Source organism: Oreochromis aureus, linkage group 6 (genome assembly GCF_013358895.1).
Source record: "Oreochromis aureus strain Israel breed Guangdong linkage group 6, ZZ_aureus, whole genome shotgun sequence".
NCBI lineage: Eukaryota > Metazoa > Chordata > Actinopteri > Cichliformes > Cichlidae > Oreochromis > Oreochromis aureus.
In genome coordinates, this window is record NC_052947.1 from 23813936 (window position 1) to 23819935 (window position 6000).

A 6000-nucleotide genomic window follows, 5' to 3' on the forward strand; every position below is an offset into this window, starting at 1 on the left:
AAAAATATCTTAGATAATATGTTAATTTTCCTTTACTGAGGGGTAGCCTTTCTCAAAACTGATTTACACTGATTGATTTCTCAGTAACTTATCCCGTGTGAGACATTTCATAGCCTATGGTCCTTGGGTTTGTTTGTCTGTTAAAAAGAAACTTTGATTAAAAACAAAATGCAATCAAACCTTTAAATTGGTTCAGAGGTGCAACAGAGAACATCAGATTTTTTATCAACGTGTCTACTGACCCTCCTCTGTCTCTGAAAGTTGCTAACTCAATAAAAATTTAAATAATAAAAGCAATAATATCAGGTGATTTTTTTTACCCTGGAACATAAATCAAACTGGCTCTTTTGCAACACGTTGGGGTCTCATTTTATATGCAGCTTTCATAAAGCTTCCTCGCTAATGATTCCACCAAAGTTACATATTTTATGTATGAAAATAGAGACTGGAAACTGCAAGAAAATGGTCAAAACACTGATTCTGGTTTCCTGATATTCACTGACCTGATTTTAAGTGACCGCCACATACTGGAAACCCACATTTATTAATTCACTATCATATTAGCAAAGAGAATCAAAGAGAAACTGAATTTAAAAAACTAGAACTCAGTAATAAGTCAATCAAAATAATGCTTATTAATTTTCATTTACTGAGGGGTAATCATTCTCAAAACTGATTTACACTGAGTGATTTCTCAGTTACTTTTAGACCATGTGAGGCATTTCACAACCTAAGGTCCTTGGGCTTGTTTGTCTGTTATCAAAAAAAAAAATGCTGTTGATTAAAATTAAAAATGCAATCAAAGCTTTAAGGGATGCTTCGAAGAATCATGCCTGAATCCCTGAATATCCGGGTGTCTACTACTGAGGGTCCTGTGAAAGCCCTTAACTCAATAAAAAAAATTTTTTTTGCTTTGTTGTTTTATTTAAAAAAGGAAAACAAAAGAATTAACATTGGGTGAAAATTTTCTCCTGAACATGGATCACACTTTCTCCCTGTCAATATGTTCTGGTCTCAATTTCTCTGCAACATCCATAAAAAGTATTGCCAGATGATTCCATCAATATTTCTTCTTTCACGTATTATTTCCAAGTATTCACTGACGTTATTTCAGCTGACTGGAACTTAATAAAAATCAGAATTTATCAATTCACTATCAAATTAGCAAAAACGAAAACACATTTTCCTGAATTTAAAAGCTAGATCTAAATAATGTTTGGCATTTTATTTTCATATTAAGTCAATCAAAATATTGCTTAATAATTTTTCCTGTACGGAGGTGTAATCATTCTCAAAACGCATTTGCACCGACTGATTTCTCAACTGCTTTCATTCCACGTAAGATGTTTCACAACCTAAGTTCCTTGATCTTGTTTGATTTGTCTGTTTGAAAATCTTTGATTAAAAACAAAGCAATCAAGCCTTTAAAATAGTTCAGGGGTGCTTCAAAGAACATATTGTCTATTCTGCTATAGACTCTCCTTTGTCTTTCAAAGCTCCTAAAAAAATATAGTTCTTTTGAAAAGTAAAAAAAAACTTTTCAAAAGTAAACAAAAGTGATAACATAAGGTGAATTTTTCTCATGACCATAGATCATGCTTGTTTATTGTACATGCTTTAGTCTCATTGTATACTTGGATAACTTGGATAAAGATTCCTATCTATTGAGCCCACTGATATTATTTATTTCATGTATTATTTCCAAGTATTCATTCACTCACCTTATTTCAACTGACCAAACCTTACAAAAAGCCCAAATTCATTATTTCACTATCAAATCAGCAAAAAGAAAACACAATGTGCAGAATTCAAAAGCTATTTTTTTTAATTATTTTTGTTCAATAGAAAAATCTAAGCAAAAAATAATACGTATTAATTCTAATTTAATTCTGGTTTTCTTCACAAACTTTACAAATATATCCTCTATATCTGAATTATCAATATATCCTCACCCCAGTGAGTTACAGTGAACCATGTGCATCATCTGTTTGTAGCCTGCGCTTTACAATCACTAGATGATTCTGCATCATAGTGCTGATGCTGTTTAATGGTATGATTATAATAGAGTGCTCAACAATGCAAAAACCACTGAGCAGAATGACAAAATGTATCACTTTCAGCGCCATACTAACAGCCCCATAACACACTGTATAAGCAAGCAGGCCAACAGTGTGCCTTTTTTCAGCCTGAAGGTACAGGCAGATAATAAGCCGTGGTGGTTCAAACAGAACATATTCCAAGAGTTTTTTAGGTAAAATAAGACATCTATATCTGCGGGACTATTCTAGGAGATCATAGCAGCAACGAGTCAGTGAATGCTCTGAGATCTGACAGTCAGTCGTCCACTATTAGCTTTCCCGTTTTCCGAGCACATATCTAATCAGAGCTCAAAGTAACTATGTGGGCCCGTCTCATGGTGAAACTCTGTTAGGGTTCAATGTTATGTGAGGTGTGTTTCACATATTAAGAGAGCTGGTAGTCTGGTGCAAAATGCAGAAAACTAGGGTTATTGTTTGAGGGAAGGAAAGGGTAGGAGGAAGGATGTGTTAACACATGGCCAGAGGTTTAGATGGCAGAGGAAGGCAAGCAAGGACCTAGTCTCATTGTTTTAAAATGGGAGATGTCGTATAGTGCAGGAAAGGGCTTTTGAATTAGGTTAAGCTCAGCACACAAAGTGGGGCTGAAACCAGGAATGTGAATCATCATCACGTTATGAAACAGAGCGCTGAAAGTCTATGGTTCTGTTATCATTGAAAATAATGTTTTATTATTACAGCGTTAGGATTTGTTGTTATTTTTTACAGCTTAAGCCAGGAAAGCGACAGTTTATTTCTGCAGGAAGGCTGGCTGTCAACCTCGTTGAGCATAATAAACATCACCTTCTATCTACAAGGCTCTCTAACACAAACCTTTACTTTGCCATGCATAAATTAACTAAATAGAGAGCCGAATCCAAGAACCTGATTCTTTTTTGCAGAATCACTTGTTAAAACGCTTCTGGGGAAATCAGTATTTTATTCTGCATGCCTACTAAATGGAATTAATTGCACAAGTGCTTAAGTTAGACTCTCTATTAACCCTTGACAATATAAATAGAGACTTTAGTAAGCAAGCATGCTAACACTTATTACAAAACTGATTATATGCCTGCTTGTCTTAATAATCCCATGTGTATTTGTGTGTCTTGTTGTCTGTCTGCAACAGATTATATTGTCTGCCAAGTTGTGTTTTCATTTCTCGAGGTTTCCATATGAGCAGAAGATGCTTAACATACGATCCCTTATTTAAATTACAGGCTGCTTCCATTACAGGGTGAGACACTGTTATTGGAGCCTTCCAAATCTAAATCAAATATTGTGTTACGGTAACAGTGCCAAACAAAGAAAGTGAGGCCCTGGTCATTCAAGCAGAACAAACCAAATTAGCACAACCCTCCTAATTCATTCCATGTTTTCCCCAGCAAGGAGCTTTGTATGTCTTGTGCATCTAAACAGAAAGGAATCTGTGACCTAATTAAAAGAAGACAGATAGACCCACAGTCAGCAGAATGCTTGATTGCTGCGGTTGCACATTAAACAGCTTCAGGTGCTTCACAACATCAGTGCTGCGTGAGTGCCATTACTGAACGTGACCTAAGATGCTCTTTGACACATCTCGCATTCACAGTGTGATGTGGCTCTCTCTCCAGAGAGGCAGACTGAGACCGTCAGAAAAGTAAACCAAAAGCATCCCCCGCAGCAGGTGTGATTTTGGACAGGTAAACACTACTGAGTCCCCATCTTTCTGCACTGTTTTACAACTAATCTGAAAACAAACAATGAAAGCTTAGCAGACACCGACAATAAACTGCAATATTTGAAAAGAAAGCTATATTCTTACAACAGTTTGATGAATATTTACTGTAAAACAAATAATCACTTTAGTCTATAAAAGCAAAGCAAAGAACTGTGATAACACTTGGATATAAGCAGAAATATTAATGATATCCACAACATTCACAGTTCTTGAGCGTCCTGGAGACAGACCTGTCTTTTAACAGATAGAATGGCAAAAATTTCTTCACGGTAGACAGATGCACATCATCCAACGCTGACTATTGCTCACCTGCTTGGTGGATTCTGTTGAGACACCTATCTGAGCCGCAGCACTGACTCAACACAGCGTCAACCAGCAACCTACACTTTATCCACCCTTTGTTTAAACACTGAGATCCACACAAAGAGTTTACACTGAATCTCTTTGCTGATGACCATTTGGGTGCTGAAAGTCAAAAGGGCGAGCCTACAGCTACCCAAGCAGACACAGAACGCAAATGACTATTAAGGCTGTTTTAACTGTCAGACACCTGCAAGTATTTGGGAGGCAGACAACTTACAATGAACCATGTTGTTTATTATCAGTGTGGCTTTTTTTTCTTTTAAGGGTTAGGCTATGTTACTACTTCATTTTTCTTAGGGAGAGTACATGTCTGCGGTCACACGAATCTGACACAAGTTAATATTTATATATATATTTTTTAAATGTATTTTTTCAGCGTGAGGTCAACATCGAAGGATTCTGCCGCCTTCACAGTTTCACATCAAGGTCATCTGCAACCCTGGACGCCTCTTCTGTAAATAAGAGCCAAGGCTTTCACTCATATATCCGCATGATTGACGTATCCTGAGGTGCACTGGCCTGCTGGATATTCCTTCTCTTACAAAGCCAATGGATTTACTCTGGATTTCAGACTGCGGTTGATCAAACCAGCACAGCCCCCAAATAAGCTCTAGCTGTACTCAAATGACAACCACATAAAATAGGAGAGGAAATACTGATGAGGTGAACACTTGGTCTGTCTGTCATCTATCATGCCAGAGCATGTGATTTGTCATTGCGCCCTGCAGTGAGGCAGGTACTTGCGGCTACAGAATAATAATTATGTGTACACCCTGGCCGAGAAGCCGTCATGGGATAATGTGATTGCATTGATTATATTCCGGAGCGGTTACGGGTATCACTGCTTATTACTTCGCCTCAGCGACGTCTCACATCCCAGCGACGCCCATGCAGCCACAAGCCTCTGGACCATCATCTGTACAAATGCTGGCACTATATTACATTTTACCCAATCGTCCATTAAGGCCAGTTTCCGCGCCCCGTAAGTACAATAATGGCAGGCCACATTCCCATGGGCACCAGTAACATCCAAAGTCAGCGCTTTCAGAGCATTTCAGTGACACGGGTTGACATAAAGCCAAGACGTTTACCAGTGATGTCTGGAAAAAATTCCCATCATTTGTGTCGGTACACAGAGCGGGCTCTTACCTTATCGCCAGTCGCAGCAGTATAGGCGCATGTATAGCTTACACATCCAGCGCAGAGAAGAGTCGGGAATAACCTTTCTTCTTCTTCTCCTTCTTCGCTCTATACAGTCACCAGAACGCAATTCTTGTGTACAAACGTATCTTCCTAGTCGATAAATTTCAGTGGCTGGTTTGTGCCTCGACTCCGGCTCTAGTTAATTCTCGCGGCTGCAGAACGACATTGGCAAGTGTTCCTGAAAGAGGGAATGGAAATAAAGAAGCCGAGGGTGTAACAAACCAATAGCTGCGTGCTTAGTATCCCGATCAGCGCTCGCACAGTAGGAGGTATCACGTCCGTCCGTCCGTCCAAACGCACTGAGTCCAGCGGAGCGCCGGAGGAGGACAGAGGCGTATCTCTGTCTCTCCCTCTCTCTATCCGTCTGTCTGTATCCCTTCCTCCCTCCCTCCCTCTCTCTTTTTTATCTTTCTCGGCTGCCTTTATGTTCAGAGTGACTTCTGCTGAAGTCCACGGGCGCAGAGCGCAGCGGAGCAGAGGACCGTGGTCGGCGCAGAGAGAGAGAGGGGTCAGAAATGACAAACCAATTTGGAGGCGCGGTGAATGCTCGGTTGATCAGAGCGCAGCCCGGCGCGAGGAGCGTTGCGTTGCAGGCGGGCGGGGAGCAGGGTGGATGGAGGGCTGGGGAGAGGGTGATGA

At 39.8% G+C, this 6000-nt stretch overlaps 1 protein-coding gene across 5 annotated transcripts in view; it reads right to left on the reverse strand.

The window, feature by feature from the left end:
• The window catches only part of adgrl3.1 (adhesion G protein-coupled receptor L3.1), a 120108-nt gene extending 114108 nt beyond the window's left edge, over positions 1-6000 (reverse strand). For all 5 annotated transcript variants that reach the window (XM_039613556.1, XM_039613555.1, XM_039613558.1 and 2 more), the window contains exon 1: positions 5308-6000. The gene's annotated coding sequence lies outside the window, so the exon portion shown is untranslated. The remainder of the gene's footprint in view (positions 1-5307) is intronic.